Below are 19,174 nucleotides of genomic sequence, written 5' to 3' on the forward strand. Positions count from 1 at the left end.
CCAGCCAACACTGGTCCACAGTGGAGGCTTTTTAAGGGTGACGCCGATTGCTTGATGGCCAGCTGCTGTGCCGGGGTGAAGGAGGGGTCAGCAGGTGTCCAGGGAGAAGAGGGGTTAGGCTTGGGCTTTTGGCTCATGACTTCTATTTATTTAGCACTGGCCTACTGATCTGAGGAACGCTATAATGCTCGACTTCACTCAATGTGGCCAGGGGTGCTCGGGTTGGACCCGTCAAACTGGGCAGCGCTGGCCGCTGAATGTGGCCGAGGCTCGACAATGTATGTGGGCAGGGGTGGTCGCGCTGGCACTACAATCAAGCCCAAAGTCGCGCGACGTTTCGCTGTTTATGTACCTTCTTCAGGCGAGGCCTTATTCAACTAAGAGAGGCAGGGTTAAGCTTAAGGTTAGGGTTAGGCTTTTAAATCCGCATTCCCAAATACATTGCAATTAACCTTGTGCACTGTCCACCGACAAGGTGTTTAGATGGCGGCCACAGTCCCCCACCAACTACCCCACCGTCCCACGCAATCCAAAAATTCAATGGCAGCTAACAATGGTCCCTCAGTTTGGCTCAGTCGCATCATCGGGACCCCAATTTGGTCCCCTGTTTCACTACAACAAAGCCCAAAGTCGCGCGACGTTTCGCTTTTCTTCAACCCTCTTCAGGCGAGGGTTTAGACTTTTCCACGAGCGGCATGTCGGTGGCCTTCTAAGGCTCGTGAAAATCAAATCACTTGATTGGAAGCTGCCAATTTGCCATAACAATATGGAAGGACCTCTAAAATCTGTTGTACATACTTTGTGCTACTGCACTTACCAGCATGCTTTGTGTCTTGCACATTTCCTATGTTCTTGTGGGTTTCGAAACATGTGAACCAATGGAATGTATTTGCTCTTTGTATTTTTATTTGAATTTTGTTATTAGCCAATGATGTGGTGTGGAGTTGTTATGCCCGCGAAATCACGAGCTTCGCAACGGTCCATCTCCTCACGGAGAGGGAGGAGTTAGGCAGCCCGAGTGAGTACGACGAAGAGAGAGGGCCATTTTTCTGCTGCTCCGTCTAAGTACCCGTTTCGCGGAGACTTTATACACAGCCCGTGTACTAGGCCCGCATTTGAGGTCAGGAGTGTTGCGATTGGCCCGCGGTCGTATGCTTGCTGGTGGGCTTTGTTTTAGTATGCCGATTATTTTGTTTATGCCCCATAGCCAGTGTCGCCGCTAGCTAGCTAAGTGCATTTAGCATCCAGTGCTAGTGTGTTAGCTAGCCGACTAGAGTTGTGGAGGCTAGTCAGAAGTCATCGGGCTGCGCTGGACGGTGATCTAACTAGGGGAGCCGCTCTGCTCCATTCCTGGGACCTGTCTGCTATCCAAAGAGGACTCGCTTCATCTGCTCTATCTTCGCCAGGGTTGTTTGAACATTGCAACCTTTGGCCATTTGCTACCGGGGAGCCGACACATGCCAGCTGCTAGGCTAGCACTACGCCTTCCATCCTCTGGACTGCACACAGCCTCCCGGTCGAGTAACCCGAAAATTTCATTTATACTCACACACACACGCACACTTTTATCTCGTCGCCTGGGCATCGTGGCGGTGGCTGCCTTGCCCTCCGCTCAGAGAGCTGCTTTAATGTGCACCAACGGGCCCCAACGGAAAGTGCTGGGTATTTGTGTGTTCTTTTGATACTTTCTTCCTGTTTATTGTGACCGCTTGTCCCACCCTGTGTAATTTCAATTAATGTTTATTTAATCAGCAATACTACACTCGTGTGGTACTCTCTCTCTCTCTCTCTCTCTCTCTCTCTCTCTCTCTCATTATTATCAAATAAATCCTATTATTATTAATTATATTTCGGGTGTATTGGCAGCTCATTTTCCGCATATGCAAAGCCTAGGTTACTTATAGAGTGCTGGTAATAAGCTTGTACAGTAATTCAGTACACAGCAGAGTTATAAGATCTGCATTGACCACATGTTTGTTTCATTCTGGGAAGATATACCATTCACCAGCCTTAGCTAAGTGTAGTACTTTCACAGTGGAGGCACCGCGCTACTAAATTGATTATTATCTTGGTTAATTATTTCTATTATCAATTATCACTAATATTGTCATTAGTGACACTAGCCTACTAGTACACAGGAGGTTCAGCCAGCTCACCATTCCACCGCTGAGAACTCAGGATGCTGTTGCGCTATTGATTTGTATTGTAACACTTTAGTAACTGGTAGCATTAGGCTTTTGTCTTGTTTAAATGTGCTTGGCGTTGCCCGCCAGTGAAAAAGGGGTTACAAATAGCTTTACACTAGTCCAACTCACCGAGCAGGGGGCGACGTCCCTCTTTGTCGGAGTCCGTCGTAAAAAGAGAGAGTGAACCACAGCTCCGCCTCTAAATACGTCACTGGGAAATATGACACCACCTCCGGTGGGTGTGTGCTTTCCCCCGGGACAGACGTTCCCTAACCATGCCGTTGTCCCGGGAAAATGGACCCGCCCATCTGTTGGATCGCCAGGTCTTTCTCCGGAAACACCGGATGACGACCCAGTCGCCGGGGAGGTAGGAATGGAGAACCTTCTCAGCTGGGGTGGGGAGAGCAGCTGCCACCTGTTTGGGAGACTTGGGAGAGAGCAGAGGAGAGATTACAGCAGTGCTGTAGCATAGCATGCTCGTAAAGAGCAGTTTGGGGAAGAGCTCCCGGCGCAGGGCCCGTTCCCATGGTCGGAGGCCGTCCCATGACAATCTCAAAAGGACTAAGCCCTGCTCTGGAGTGTCTTTGTCGCACGCGCATGTACATAAGTACCAGAAGACGTAAGAAACTGTCTCTGTTGCCAGAGAGCACCAAAGTCCACGCCGAAAGCGTAGCGTGAATCCGTGTAGATGGTGACAGACCAGCCAGCTGCCAGCTCGCAGGCCGCAGAGAGGGCCGTGAGTTCAGCAGCCTGTGCAGAGAGGTGAGAGGGCAACGAGCTGCAATTAAGGCAAGCGGAGGCAGAGCAAACGACCCAACCAACCTGACATTGGCCGGTGGTAAGACAGCGGGAAGCCGACCCATCCACAAAAAGGACAACGTCAGGGTTGGCAAGAGGAGTGGAGCTGAGATCAGGCTGAGGTGAACAAACAGCAGAGACAGCTGCAACGCAGTCGTGTGGTTCACCATCGTCTGGTGAGGGAAGAAGGGTGGCGGGGTTAAGGACAGTGCAACGTTTGACAGTGATGGTGGGCATGTCAAGGAGCACAGTGTTGTAACGTAGCCACCGGGCTGCGGACAGCTGTGACCTTTTCTGTTCAAGTAGGAGGAGCGGGACCGCATGGGGAACCAGGAGAGTAACGTCGGAGTACCCCACGATGTCTCGCGAGGCCATCACAGCCTTTTCAGCAGCAGCGACGGCTCGAAGGCAGCGAGGCAAGCCAGCCGCTACCGGGTCAAGTTTGGCGGAGAAGTAAGCCACAGGGCGCAGCTTGCAGTCCCCCATGAGACTGACTGCAAGAGGACGGAGATCATGCAGCCGTTGCGCTCATCCACAGTTTGAGTGAATGCTTGAGCGGGCTCCGGATAGCCAAGAGTTGGTGCGATTTGGAGCTGGACTTTCAGTCCCTCAAAGGCTTTAGTTGCCTCTGGGGTCCACAAGAGGACCTGTGAGGCGGGTGCATGAGAGTCAATGAGGGCCCGAAGGGGTTTGTCAAAGGTTGCAAATGCCGGAACGAACAAGCGACACAGTAGGAAGCCATGCCTAAGAACAGGGTATCTGCAGGTTTCACTAAGTTAATTTCAAGACTTTATAAGACCTTTTTAATGCCACTTGGATCGGAATTTAAGACCAAGATCTACAACAAAATATATACATATGGTTGGTAAGCCCTAACGCCCAACAGCTGAATATTTAAATATTTGATTCGCGCGAGTGCAGTTTTATCGAAATGGTTAAACAAATGTATGTTTTGTGACACGCTGATGTTGTAACCGCATTTCTTGACGTTCAGACCGAATATTTAAAGATTTGATTCGCGGAATTTCGCGCGATTGCAAACAGATAAGCTGAAGTCCTCCTCCATGTTGAAAAAGCTGCCATAAACTACACGCTGCTGTGACTGGTTGATTCGCTGTGAGCATTTGATGACAAAACAACGAATCACAGCAGAGCGCGCAGCGGAGGTCCCTCCCCCCTCCATCTGGCCGATCAATTCTAGCATCAACTTTTCTTCTTCTTCTCTCGGCTGCTATTTTGTCATGACTTAGTTAGCATTTGTCCGCCAAATTCTGTATAGGCTATACCATTTAGCAATTAACCGCTCAGTAAAACCAACATCGGTATTCTTTTCGATAACTAGTTACATTAATATTACCTACAACCGTGAGTTGCAGGTAATATTGCCATGGTATCGCATCATCCAGGTCATTTCTTTGTCTATGGGGGATACATATTTGTTTTAATTACAGGGAATAGCATGCTATAGGTAACAGGTGCGCCTGATACGAACCTGGAATTCATGAAAATAGCATGTGTGTTAGAGTTTATGGGAGACCCCAAGCGCACGACACCAGACAGAGATGGGGTTAGCCGAAAACTGGCGTACTTTATTCAAACATAGGAAGGCAATGAGCGACAAGGAAAAAACGGAAAGTCCAAGGGGGGAAAAAACTCGCGGGTAATCCAAACGGGAACAAGGCAGGATACTTCCACGGGGAAACCTTGCAAGGGAAAAACATGAACCAAGGGCTGGGATGAGTTCGTAGAGAAAAGGACCGTGAGAGGAGAGTCGCCGCTACTGCGGGGAGGTAACAACACGAACTGACAACGGGCACGTGGGAGGCCACCAAACTTAAGCCCAGCCCTGATGACTAAGCCCGGCCCTGACGAGCCGATTGGCTGCCGGCATGGGGTGGGCGGGCCACGGTGCGGGGTGGGCGAGCCATAACACTTGTTTCCCTTTTATTTTATTTTTTCCCCCTCAAAATTCACTTAATCCTACCAAATGACCACTTCTATTAGTGCGAGACCGAGGGTGAACAGCCGCTTAATTGTCAGTGCACGACCTCATCTGGTTTCAATAGTACGCGTTTTAAATGATCATTTTATCCTTTAAAGAATTCTGCTTACCCGTGCGATGAATCTCCCAGGGTTTTGCTGAGGGATCTCAGCGACACCGACCAAACGGACCACCCGCCTCTCCCTTTCTTCTTCTCAAACCTGGTGAGGTTATTGGGAGATCGGTGACTATGTCCTTGTCCCGAGATGATCGGTCAGCCGGTTGTCCGTCTGGCGGGGCGACGTGAGATCCCGCTTCTGACACCAAATTGTTGTGGATTTTCCTTTATCCTTTTAATGGGCTCTTGCCCCAGGAACCTCTGGGGAGAATAATCATCGGACAAATATTAAAGAAAACAGAGAATCTTTAATGCATCTGCAGATGGAGAGACATAAGGCCACACAGAGGTTCGTCTGTGAGGATATGCTCTGCCTCTGAGCTGGAGATAGTGGTTTTTTATAGAACAGTCCGTCGCGTCATACACTATGTTTCCTGCGTCAACTAAGGTGTAATCTTAAAAAGGAATGAAGGAAAAATCTACGTTAATCACGTTCTGTGCCTCATGAGTGTCTGTACGCCTGTTGCACTTGTCTTTTGCTCAACCTGGCCGTTCCTGGGATGCGGCAACGGGGAGGCAAGCATAATAACAGTTGCTATGTGGCCCCATGGAAGGTACGCATGAGAACAATGGTCATGTGTGTCTGCAGTGAATGAGAAGTTTCATACACACAGACAAGTGGAAAACCACAGAGTACATACGGAGTGCATATGGAGAACATTTTGTACTCCACATACATCACCAACATCCTGCTCAGCTCTCCCCTTCTCAGCCTCCTCCTGCTCAGCTGCACCACTCTCCTCTCAGAGCCTCACCGCAGCCACATCGTGATGACACGACTGGTACGAATGACATTGCGAGCTACTTGGTGCGCCGAGAGCTTGTGAATTCCGGTCTCATCCAGTTCAACGAGCGCCCAGAAAATTATTGGGCATGGAACTCCTCTTTCTTCAACGCCATTGAAGGACTGAACTTAACTGCCAGCGAGGAGCTCGACCTCTTGACAAAGTCGTTAGGAAAAGAGTTCTCAGAGCACGTTACAAGGATTCGCTATGTGCACGTCACCGACCCTGTAGTGGGCCTACAACATGTCTGGGAACGCCTAGAAGAGTGCTCCCCTGAAGTGATCGAGAGAGCGCTCTTCGAGAGGATAGAGAACTTTCCAAAAATCACTGAGAAAGACCCCGTAAAGTTGAGGGAACTGGGAGACCTGCTGATGGAGTTAGACTCTGCTAAGTGTGAGGGCTACCTGCCGGGGATCTCGTACCTGGACACCGCCAGGCGTGTCAACCCGATCGTTGAGAAGCTGCCACACAGTCTACAAGAGAGATGGATAACTAAGGGTTCCCAGTACAAAGAGCAGCACCATGTCTCTCGCCCCCCCCCCATTCACCTTCTTCGCAGACTTCATCTGCAGCGAGGCACACAGAAGAAACGACCCCAGCTTTACTCTCCCTTCAGCTCCCTCGAAAACGTCCAACAAGTCCTCCACAGGGTCCTCAAAACATGAGCGATCAGAAAAGGAATCAAGACACGCCAAAAGGCATGTCTCCACCCACAAGACAGAGGTCTCAACAAACCGCTCAGCTTCTCAGTCACGCAGTTCGAGCAGCAAGCCTGGCGACAAAGGTAAACAATGTCCCATCCATCAGAAGCGCCATCCTCTAAAGAAATGTCGGGGTTTTCGAAGCAAGTCTCTTGAGGAGCGCAAAGCCTTTCTGAAAGAGATTGGTGCCTGCTACAGGTGTTGCTCCTCCACAACTCACCTGGCGAAGAACTGTAAGGCAACTTTGAAGTGCAGCGAATGTGAGAGCGATGACCACATAGCGGCGCTCCACCCTGGACCTCCTCCACGGGACAAAAAAGACAAGGACCCCACCTCAGAGCATGGCGGGGAGAGTGAAGAGGAGGCGCCTCCACCAGCAGTCATCTCTAAATGCACAGAAGTTTGTGGCAGAGGCCAAAGCCTCAGATCCTGTGCCAAAATCTGCCTGGTGAAGGTATACGCCAAAGCACACCCAGACAGAGCTAGTAACGTCTACATCGTCCTGGACGACCAGAGCAACAGATCTCTGGCGAGGTCTGATTTCTTCCACCTCATCCAAATCAGAGGTTCAGACTCACTGTACACCCTGCGTACATGTGCAGGTGTCACCGAGACATCTGGAAGAAGAGCCACAGGGTTCTTGGCGGAGTCGTTGGATGGAAAAAAACAAGTGTGCTGCTTCCAACACTCATTGAGTGCAACCATATGCCTGACGATCGGTCAGAAATCCCGACCCCAGAAGCTGCACAGCACCACAGCCACCTGAAGTCCATCGCTCGCAGAATCCCTCGCCTGGACCCTGAAGCCCAGATCCTGATACTTCTGGGACGCCACATCCTTCAGGTCCACAAAGTCAGGGAGCAACGCAATGGTCCTCCCAGCGCCCCCTATGCCCAACGTCTAGACCTGGGTTGGGTGGTTATAGGGGACGTGTGCCTGGGTTCAGCCCACAAGCCAGCAGCTGTGACTTCCTATCGCACCAGCGTGCTCGAAAACGGAAGGCCATCTCTCCTCACTCCGTGCCCCAACCGTCTCCAGGTCAAGGAAAGGTTCCTCCTTACAGCATCAAACATGACACCCCAGTCCCTGATGACGACAAAGTGGGGCTTTCCATCGAAGATCGTCTGTTCCTGGAGTTCATGGACAGAGAGATGGTGATGGACGACACCAACAGCTGGGTGGTGCCTCTCCCATTCCGATCCCCTCGTCGACGGCTCCCGAACAATCGAGACCAAGCTCTCAGCAGACTTACCTCTCCCCGCCGCACCCTGGAAAGAAAGCCTAAGATGAAAGCCGACTTCGTCAAACCTTCATGCAAAACATCTTGTATTTATTTATGTATTTGTATTATATAATACAGACAAGAAGGAAAAAGGCAGAGACAAACATTGAAAAAGTCAATTTCTGTTAATGTGTTTTACATGTTATGCATTGCATTTCAAATAAAAGTCCAAAAGTAAGACTAAGGTCCATTTTTGGTATTTTTGGTACTCACTATAGGGGGCTGTTTTACTCCAGAAACATACATATATACTGTTTATGTGTATGTGTATTTGTATATGTATATGTTGAGGAGCTGCTGTATCAAAATTAGTTGTCTTCCTCCAGAACTTAGTAAATTTGTCCATACATAGGTTCAGGGATAAAGTCCGCTTTTCTATGTTATATATTCATTTTATGATTCCAATCCATTCCTCTTTGCTGTAGCTCAGCATTTAAATAATTTTTCTTAGATTTGTTGGTTTAGTCAGTGTTTCCTCTACCCAAAATGTGTTATGCTTTTCTTTCACAAATGTGGGAATGATGGTCCAAAATTGCGTTAAAATGTACAAAACAGTGAAATTTATCTTGCCTGGCCGGCCAGCACTCTAGATACTCAGCACCCAAAAGCTCTGATCCTAGAATCGCCTCTGGTCAGCGCCAATCTTGTTATACGCAGCAAAAGACTGTGGCTGACTAGATAGCTATATCAGATGGCATAATTTTCTTGAATTATTAATTGATTATTAGCATTACACAATGTGTGAATTAATGTAATGTTTGATTTTGCAGTTTGGATGAGAAAAAACCCCGCAAGTTGGGTGTGAGATGGATGAAAAAGAAGAATTCTGGAATGAGTTGGACGACATGGTGGAGAGGGTACCCAAGGAGGAGAGAGTGGTGATTGGAGCGGACTTCAATGGACATGTTGGTGAAGGGAACAGAGGTGATGAGGAGGTGATGGGAAAGTATGGAGTCAAGAAGAGAAATGTGGAAGGACAGATGGTGGTCGATTTTGCGAAAAGGATGGAAATGGCTGTGGTGAATACATATTTCAAGAAGAGGGAGGAACACAGGGTGACGTACAAGAGTGGAGGAAAGTGCACACAGGTGGACTATATCTTATGTAGAAAGCACCATCTAAAAGGGATTGGAGACTGCAAGGTGGTGACAGGGGAGAGCGTAGCCAGGCAGCATCGGATGGTGGTCTGTAGGATGACTTTGGAGACCAAGAAGAGGAAGCGAGTGAAGACACAGCCGAAGATCAAATGGTGGAAGTTGAAGAAGGAAGACTGTTGTGTGGAGTTCAGGCAGGAGTTAAGACAGGCACTGGGTGGTAGTGAAGAGTTGCCAGATGGCTGGAAAACCACTGCAGAAATAGTGAGGGAGACAGCTAGGAAGGTACTTGGTGTGTCATCAGGACAGAGGAAGGAAGACAAGGAGACTTGGTGGTGGAATGAGGAAGTACAGCAAATTATACAGAGGAAAAGGTTGGCAAAGAAGAAGTGGGATAGTCAGAGAGATGAAGAAAGTAGACAGGAGTACAAGGAGATGCAGCGTAAAGCAAAGAGAGAGGTGGCAAAGGCAAAGGAAAAGGCGTATGGTGAGTTGTATGACAGATTAGACACTAAGGAAGGAGAAAAGGACTTGTACCGATTGGCTAGACAGAGGGACCAAGCTGCAAAGGATGTGCAGCAAGTTAGGGCGATCAAGGATAGAGATGGAAATGTGCTGACAAGCGAGGAGAGTGTGCTAAGAAGGTGGAAGGAATACTTTGAGGGACTGATGAATGAAGAAAATGAGAGAGAGAGAAGGTTGGATGATGTAGGGATTGTGAATCAGGAAGTTCAGCGGATTAGCAAGGAGGAAGTGAGGGCAGCTATGAAGAGGATGAAGAATGGAAAGGCAGTTGGTCCTGATGACATACCTGTGGAGGCATGGAGATGTTTAGGAGAGATGGCAGTGGAGTTTCTAACTAGATTGTTTAACACAATCCTGGAAAGTGAGAGGATGCCTGAGGAGTGGAGAAGAAGCATACTGGTACCGATTTTCAAGAACAAGGGCGATGTGCAGAACTGTAACAACTACAGAGGTATAAAGTTGATCAGCCACAGCATGAAGATTTGGGAAAGAGTAATAGAAGCTAGGTTAAGAGGAGAGGTGACGATCAGCGAGCAGCAGTATGGTTTCATGCCACGAAAGAGCACCACAGATGCGATGTTTGCTTTGAGAATGTTGATTGAGAAGTATAGAGAAGGCCAGAAAGAGTTGCACTGTGTCTTTGTAGATTTAGAGAAAGCTTACGACAGAGTACCGAGAGAGGAGGTGTGGTATTGTATGAGGAAGTCAGGAGTTGCAGAGAAGTATGTAGGAGTGGTGCAGGATACGTATGAGGGAAGTGTGACAATGGTGAGGTGTGCGGTTGGAATGACGGATGGGTTCAAGGTGGAGGTGGGATTACATCAAGGATCGGCTCTTAGCCCTTTCTTGTTTGCAATGGTGATGGACAGGTTGACGGACAAGATCAGGCAGGAGTCTCCATGGACGATGATGTTCGCGGATGACATTGTGATCTGTAGTGAGAGTAGGGTGCAGGTTGAGGAGAGCCTGGAGAGGTGGAGGTATGCACTGGAGAGAAGAGGAATGAAAGTCAGTAGGAGCAAGACGGAATACCTATGCGTGAATGAGAGAGAGGACAGTGGAATGGTCAGGATGCAAGGAGTGGAGGTGACAAAGACATCTGAGTTTAAATACTTGGGGTCAACTGTCCAAAGTAACGGGGAGTGCAGTAGAGAGGTGAAAAAGAGAGTGCAGGCAGGTTGGAGTGGGTGGAGAAGAGTGTCAGGAGTGATTTGCGACAGAAGGGTACCAGCAAGAGTTAAAGGGAAAGTTTACAAGATGGTTGTGAGACCAGCTATGTTATATGGTTTGGAGACATTGGCACTGACGAAAAGACAGGAGGCGGAGCTGGAGGTGGCAGAGTTGAAGATGCTAAGATTTTCACTGGGAGTAACGAAGAAGGACAGGATTAGGAACGATTATATTAGAGGGACCGCTCAGGTTGGACGGTTTGGAGACAAAGCAAGAGAGGCAAGATTGAGATGGCTTGGACATGTGTGGAGGAGAGATGCTGAGTATATTGGGAGAAGGATGCTGAATATGGAGCTGCCAGGGAAGAGGAGAAGAGGAAGGCCAAAGAGGAGGTTTATGGATGTGGTGAGGGAAGACATGCAGGTGGCTGGTGTGACAGAGGAAGACGCAGAAGACAGGAAGAAATGGAAACGGATGATCTGCTGTGGCGACCCCTAACGGGAGCAGCCGAAAGTAGTAGTAGTAGGATGAGAAAAAAAAAGGAGCCGCTGTGGGTACCACATACTGGAATGAGAAGCATGCAAAAGTGTTTATGCACTTTGTGTTAAGTTTGATAAGTTAACTTTTGTTGGTGCCTATAATACAGTTAATACGGTAGCCTGTTTCGTTAGTCACTTCTCCAGCAGTCTTTACGGTAACCCTCCTGTTAGGAGGAAGGCGCGCTGCTAGTGAAAGGCACTTGTTGAAATGTTTGGTAGGCTGAGGCCACTTGCTGTTGAGAGCGCAAATAAAGTTCAGTTAAATAAGTACAGTTGTCTTATTTGAAACTAACATTGGTAGCAGAGGATGGTTGCCTCGAATGACTTCAGACAGCCTCCTGGATTTGACGAAAAGAAGCCGTATGAAAACTGGAAAAATTAAGTGGAAATATGGAGACGGGTGACGAACTTGGACAAGAAAAAGCAAGCGTTGGCTGTGGCTCTATCGTTGACAGGTAGAGCGAGGGATACTGCTTTAGGAATAAATGTGGATGATCTAAATAAGGATGATGGAATGACCACTTTGATTGGGGAACTTGACAAGATTTTTTTGAGAGAAGAGAAGGACCGGGCTTACGAAGCCTATTCTGAGTTTGATCGAATATCGAGGGAAAATGGCGTCTCGATGGTGGACTTTATTGTTGATTTTGAACAGAAATACAACAGGATCCGTAAATTCGAGATGGTTCTGCCCGACGCTGTTTTGGCGTTTAAACTACTGGATACAGCAAGTCTTGATGTGAAAGACAAGCAACTGGCATTGACTGCATGTGGTAAACACACTTTTGATTATATGAAGTCAGCACTGAAACGCATATTCGGAGAAAAACATGAGCAGAAGGCGGGAGCCATTAACGTGAGTCAGGATGCAGCCTACTACACAGATCAAAGAAAACCGCACCCACGAACCCAAAGTGTGCAAGCTAGAGGACCACTCGCAGGCACAAATCCACTTGATAAGTACGGAAGACGAACAAAGTGTGGGATTTGTCAAAGCACATTCCACTGGGTGAAAGATTGCCCACATAAGAAAGAACACGTAAAGATAACAGAAGAAAATAAATGCACAGAAGAACCTGATGAGTGTAATATAACGCTGTTTTCTAAGGAATCGGATACGGAAATATTCATGGTTGAGGCTCTGGGATCAGCTGTCATTGACACGGCATGCACAAGGACTGTCTGTGGTGAAAAATGGCTGAATAACTATGTAGGGGGACTAAATGAGAAAGAAGTACAGAAAATAGTTAACACAGAGAGTAGCAAGCCTTTCAAGTTTGGGGATGGGCGAGTTGTACATTCGACAAAAAAGGTCAAGATACCAGCCAAGATAGGAGAAACAAAATGCTGTAGACACAGAAGTGGTCCCATCTGACATCCCTTTACTGCTGAGTAAAACGTCGCTAAAGAGAGCAGGAGCTGTGCTGAACTTGGAGAACGATACAGCAATAATGTTTCGGCAACCGATAGCTCTGAAGATGACCTCCTTAGGACACTACTGTCTGAACATAATGGATAATGAGTCACCATGCGATACATATGAGAATGTGGTCCTGGCCATCACAGAGAATATGACTAAGGAACAAAAACACAAAGCTTTACTGAAACTTCACAAGCAATTCGGACATGCATCAGTTGACAAACTGAAGAAGCTGCTGATAAATGCTGGAAACTCTGATAACGAGAGCACTGCTATTCTAGAGGAGATAGTAGGAAAATGTGAGATTTGTCTTAAGTACAGCAAGCCTAAGCCTAAGCCCAAGCTTGCTGTTGGGTCTGCCCATGGCCTCCCGATACAATGAGACTGTGGCAGTAGATTTACATGAGCTAGAACCGAATGTGTGGTACCTGCACATTATCGATCACTTCACACGCTTCAGTGCGGGTGGCATTGTGACCTCAAAGAAACCAAGTGTGATAGTGAAATGCTTTGGACATTCCTGGATCAGTGTCCATGGTCCACCGGAGCGTCTCTTCAGCGACAACGGTGGCGAGTTCAACAACGAGGAAATAAGAGACATGGCAGAGAACTTCAACATCGAGATAAAGACGACTGCTGGCTATAGTCCAGCGGTCGGGAACCTATGGCTCGCGAGCCATATATGGCTCTTCCGGTGACGGCATATGGCTCCCAGACAATTTTGAGTTGAAAATTATTTTTTTTTCAAAAAAATCAGTTTGGAACTGATTTTAAAATACTTGTGATATTTCTTAATAATACTGTGTCATTTTAAAGTAAACAGAAATTAGTTTTGAAGATAAATTTCACGGGTCACCCGTGGGTCGGGTCGGGAACCAATGGCTCGCGAGCATTTCCGGGTCATTGTAAAGGTGAAGAAATCAATTTTATCAGATAGCCAACTAGTTTATCCGCTTCAACCCTTGTAACGGAAAAGATGGCGAAAAGAAAAAAAGACGATGATTACCGTGCATTCCAGGCTGCGTGGACAGAGGAATTTGCATTTGTGGAGAGAGCAGGATCTGCGGTATGTCTAATATGCAATGATAAAATTGCATCGATGAAACGGTCAAATATAAAGCGGCACTTCGATACGCACCATGCTTCATTTGCATCGAAATATCCAGCGGGGGACAGCAGGAGAAGGGCATGCGAGGAGCTACAGCGGAGAGTGCAGACGAGTCAGCAGCAACTACGTGTGTGGACCAAGCAAGGTGACGGGAATTCCGCTAGCTTTGCGGGGGCTTTGGCAATAGTAAGGAATGGAAAGTCATTCACAGATGGCGAGGATGCCAAAACATTCATGCTTGATGTGGCCAATGAACTGTTTGATGACTTCCCAAATAAAGACAAGATAATCAAACGAATAAAAGACATGTCCCTGTCAGCAAGAACTGTGCACGATCGTAGCAATCAAGTCGAGGAAACACAAATTAAGGACATAAACGCCGGGACATACTTTTCTCTCGCGTTAGATGAGTCAACAGACGTTAGCCATCTATCTCAGTGCAGTATCATTGCCAGGTATGCTGCAGGTGACACACTGCGTGAGGAAAGCTTGGCTGTTTTGCCAATGAAAGGGACAACAAGAGGAGAGGATTTATTCATGTCTTTCATGGAGTTTGCTAAAGAAAAAAAACTACCGATGGATAAACTTATTTCTGTCTGTACTGATGGTGCACTCTGTATGTTGGGGAAGAACAAAGGATTTGTAGCGCTTCTCCGTGAACATGAAAAGAGAGCCATCCTAAGTTTTCATTGCATCCTGCACCAGGAGGCGCTTTGCGCTCAGACGTGTAGCCAGGAGCTTGGCGAGGTGATGTCTCTGGTCATTCGAGTGGTCAACTTTATTGTTGCCCGAGCTTTAAATGATCGCCAGTTTAAAGCTCTGTTAGAAGAAGTTGGGAATCATTATCCCGGTCTGCTTTTACACAGCAACGTGCGTTGGTTGTCAAGGGGGAAGGTGCTCAGCCGTTTTGCAGCTTGCCTGAGTGAAATCCGGACTTTTCTTGAAATGAAAGGCGTCAAGCATCCTGAGCTAGACAACACTGACTGGCTCCTGCAGTTTCACTATCTCGTGGACATAACTGGCCATCTGAACCAGCTCAATGTGAAAATGCAAGGTATTGGAAATACAATCTCATCCCTTCAACAAGCAGTGTTTGCATTTGAAAGCAAGCTGGAAGTCTTTCTCAGGGACATTGAAACAGGTCGTCTTCTGCACTTTGAAAGACTGCAACAATTTAGAGATGCATGCTTAGCAAGTGACTCCACTCAACATCTGGATCTCCAGCAGCTAGCTGGCTTTACGTTCAATCTCCTGCAGTCATTCAAAGCACGTTTTGGAGAATTTCGTGCGCGCACTGGTCTTTTCAAGTTCATCACTCATCCACATGTGTGCAGTGGACAAAATCGACCTGACATGCATCCCCGGGGTCTCTATCGGAGACTTTGAGCTGGAAGTTGCTGACCTGAAGGCATCAGACATGTGGATGAGTAAGTTCAAGTCACTTAATGGAGAGTTGGAAAGTCTTGCGCGACAGCGAGCAGAGCTGGCGAGGGAACACAAGTGGACAGAAATTAAAAATCTTCAACCTGAAGACCAGCTGATTCTTAAAACTTGGAACGAGCTTCCTGTGACATACCACACAATGCAGCGTGTGAGTATTGCCGTATTGACCATGTTTGGCTCTACATATGCATGTGAACAGTCTTTCTCGCATATGAGGAACATTAAGACCAACCTACGCTCACGTTTAACTGATGGAAGCCTCAACGCCTGCATGAAGCTCAACCTCACCACGTATGAACCAGACTACAAGGCCATCAGCAAAACCATGCAGCACCAGAAGTCGCATTAAAAGTAAGACATATTTAATTTATTATACGTTAAAAATACTATATGGCTCTCAATGAAATATATTTAGAAATATTTGGCTTTTATGGCTCTCCCAGTCAAAAAGGTTCCCGACCCCTGCTATAGTCCATGGAGCAATGGCTTGCTGGAACGCCATAACCAAATGCTCAAAGATAATACTGAAGGTAAAACTTGACAACGGAGTTGACTGGAAAACTGCACTGGATTGGGCACTCATGGCAAAGAACACAGTGCAGAACGTACATGGCTTCAGCCCACATCAGCTGGTGTTTGGACAGAATCCGAACCCTCCCTCTGTGTTAGTGGATCAGCCACCTGCTTTGGAGGGAACTACTATGAGTGCATGGGTGGGACAGCACATAACAGCATTACATGCAGTAAGGAAAGCTTTCATAGAGGCAGAGTGCTCAGAGAGAATCAGAAGAGCTCTACGAAAGCAACTTCGTCAAACAGATGAGAAGTATGAAACTGGGGACAAGGTGTTCTACAAAAGGACAGACTGTGTTGAGTGGAAAGGTCCTGGAGTCGTGATACGACAAGATGGGGTGGTGATCTTTGTACACCATGGTGGGACCTATGTCAGGGTTCATCATTCTAGGTTGCAGAAGGTTGATAAGAGTGAAGTAGGTGCTAGTGACGGTCTAGAGCACCCTGGGGAGAATGTTACTGAGGGCAATATGAAAGTACCTGTTACTGATAGTGATGTGGATGTTGATAACAATGACAGTGGGAACATACCTGGTACTGATTGTGACATAGATGTTGATATGAACAATGACGGTGAGGCTGGGGGTGTTACAGACAATGATACAGATGTCACTGAGGGTAACAATCATAAGGATAATCAACAGACAGGCATAAGGGTAGGAGCCTCCCTAGGGCTGAAAACAGGTCAAACAATCAGCTTTGTGGATAATGTAACAGATGCGTCTCACAGAGCTAAAGTGATGGGACGAGCAGGAAAGGCTACAGGAAATAACAGAAACTGGTACAGCCTACAGTACTTAGAACTATCTGACATCGCTGGTACTATGGGGTCAGCTGATCTTACTAAGGTAGACAATCTTCAGGTTAATCCACTGGATAGTGTAGAACTATGCTCTGATATGCAGGAAAATGATGTATTAGTCACAGGTGGTGTTTCATTTGATAAGGCTAAACTAGATGAAATAAGTAGCTGGAAGAATGATGGGGTGTTTGAGAAGGTAAAAGATATGGGTCAAAGGCATGTGTCCACTAGACGGGTGTGCACACTGAAAGAAACCCCTGATGGTGTAATACCCAAAGCGCGTCTTGTGGCTAGAGGTTTTGAAGAATTCAACACTAAAGATCTATAGAAGGACTCACCTACATGCTCATCAGAGTCCCTCAGACTACTCATGTCAGGTCTATGTCAGAATAAGTGGCATCAAATAACTTATCCAGAACAAAAGGATTCATCGTATTCTGTGGTCAGCTACAAAAGAACAGCTGGCAGACTGTCTGACCAAAAAGGGAGCCTCTTCCCTGGTATTACTTAAGGCACTGAATAATGGACAATGGAAGCTAGATGACTGAGTCTGACTGTTGATAACTGAGCATGAGCTCATTAAAAATTAATAATTAAAAATTATTGTTGCATACATTGATGCAACTGAGTTGCAACCTGTTGTTGTTTCTACTTGTTTCTGTTCTGTGTAAATGTGTATGAGTTGTCTGTTGTCATCATATACATTACGTTTTGCTAATGTTGTCACTTATTGCAAAGCAGTCCCTTCTCCCGTGGTTTTATTCATGATGTCATCAGCGATTAGTCAATGTCGACTTGACTTTCATCACAAAACAGCTGACTTCAAAAACTCTTAAGTCATACAACCCCTAACACACACACAAAGTTGCAAACACAAACATGCCCGTCCATCCATCCATCCTTTCCCCCACCTACCTTAGCGTCATGCTCCTGCAGGTGTGTTCCACTGGCGTGCAGGTAGTTAAAGAGGTCCTCAGAGGGCAGTGGTCTCTCCAGCATCAAGATCAACTCTTGCTCCACTTCAAACCTTTCATGCAGGGTCACTGCTGCACTCTTCCCCATCACTCCTGGGTGACCTGCAAGCAGCAGAAGCCCCAGTTCCAGGGGAAACCCAAACTTTTACCCATCTCGAGTCTGACAGAGACAAAGAGTTACAATGAGGTGGCTGAGAACAGCCTCAGGTTAAGGATTTTAACACAACCTAGTCAACGTACCTTTATACAGGGTATCTGCAGGTTTCAGTAAGTTAAATTTAAGGCTTTTTAAGACCTTTTTAATGCCACTTGGAATGGAATTTAAGACCAAGATCTACAACAAAATATAAACATATGGTTGGTAAGACCTAACGCCCAACAGCTGCTTGCTGGTAGCAGAACCCGTGGGTCAACCACAGGAATCGATTTTAAGCAATATTTCTTTAAAGAATGAAATGAGCAGATTAAGACACAGATTAATTGGAACATATTCATTCAATAAACGAGACTTGTCTTGATATGGTGCTACTGAACACACACCCGTCACTCATGGCATGAGCTTCAGTTCTGTGGCCTTACTCTCCAACTCTGCCTCAGCTTGTTTCAGCTCGCTCATTTTTTCTTTGTATCTCTTCCTGAGGATGTTGGACTTTGTGATGAGCTGAGCCATCAAGGTGCCGGACTTGCCCTCTGCTTGCTCAGCAAACTTGTCCGCATCCTTCTCCAGGCTGTCAGATACCTCCAGCAGAGTTTTCTTTTCTTTTTTTTTAAGCTCAGCTATGTGGTCCTCTGCAGTTTTTCTCTTCTGCCCTTGTGCAGTGCTTTGCCTCTTCCTCTTCTCCAGGTCAAGATTTTCTCTGTATTTTGACCTTGCTGATCCCACAGAGATCAGCAGCTCCTTAGTGAGAGGGACCTTGACAACCCCCACAGATTGCAACATAGTCACAGACCAGTCTCTGGGCAATTACAGTGTCCTCCTGCAAGTTAACGGTCTCCACCTCCTTGTTAATGGAGAAGCTCCTCTCGACTGTTGCCTGTCCATGGGACAAGAGTAGAAGTTTCTGACAAAACTCCCAGAGCTCAGGGTAGGGTTGGCTGAGCAAGCCATGCAGAAACACATCAAGCCTCGTTTCTGTGGGCTGGAAGGACAGGAAGTGCTCGCTTTTAGCCTCAACAGATAGGAAGTTCCCAAACTGTTGGGTAATAACATCACCTGTAACAAAACAGATGAAAGGAAATAAGTGAAATATTATTTAGATGATTAATCATGATATTAAATCAGACAGGCTTATATCAGTTATTACTCTGTACTTTTGGTAATAATCAGGAACAACATTTCCAGAGCTATTCTATTAAACTATTCCTACCAGCAGAGACACCTCCTGACAACTGCTCGTCTTGCAGAAACTTCTGCACAAGTCTGCTCATTCTTCCCTGGCACCAGTCTGGGTTGGAGTACATGATAGTGGGGTCCAAACACGCCATCCGTCTCACGGTGGGGTATTTCAGGGGGCTCTTGTCTTGGACTTTCTTTAGGATATTTGACATACCCTTCACGCAGTCCTTCCTAAACTCGAGGGCAGTGAGCTCTCCTAAGCAGCTCTTTCTCTGCAGT

This window comes from Lampris incognitus, unplaced genomic scaffold, assembly GCF_029633865.1.
Source record: "Lampris incognitus isolate fLamInc1 unplaced genomic scaffold, fLamInc1.hap2 scaffold_121, whole genome shotgun sequence".
In the NCBI taxonomy this organism is placed as follows: Eukaryota; Metazoa; Chordata; class Actinopteri; order Lampriformes; family Lampridae; genus Lampris; species Lampris incognitus.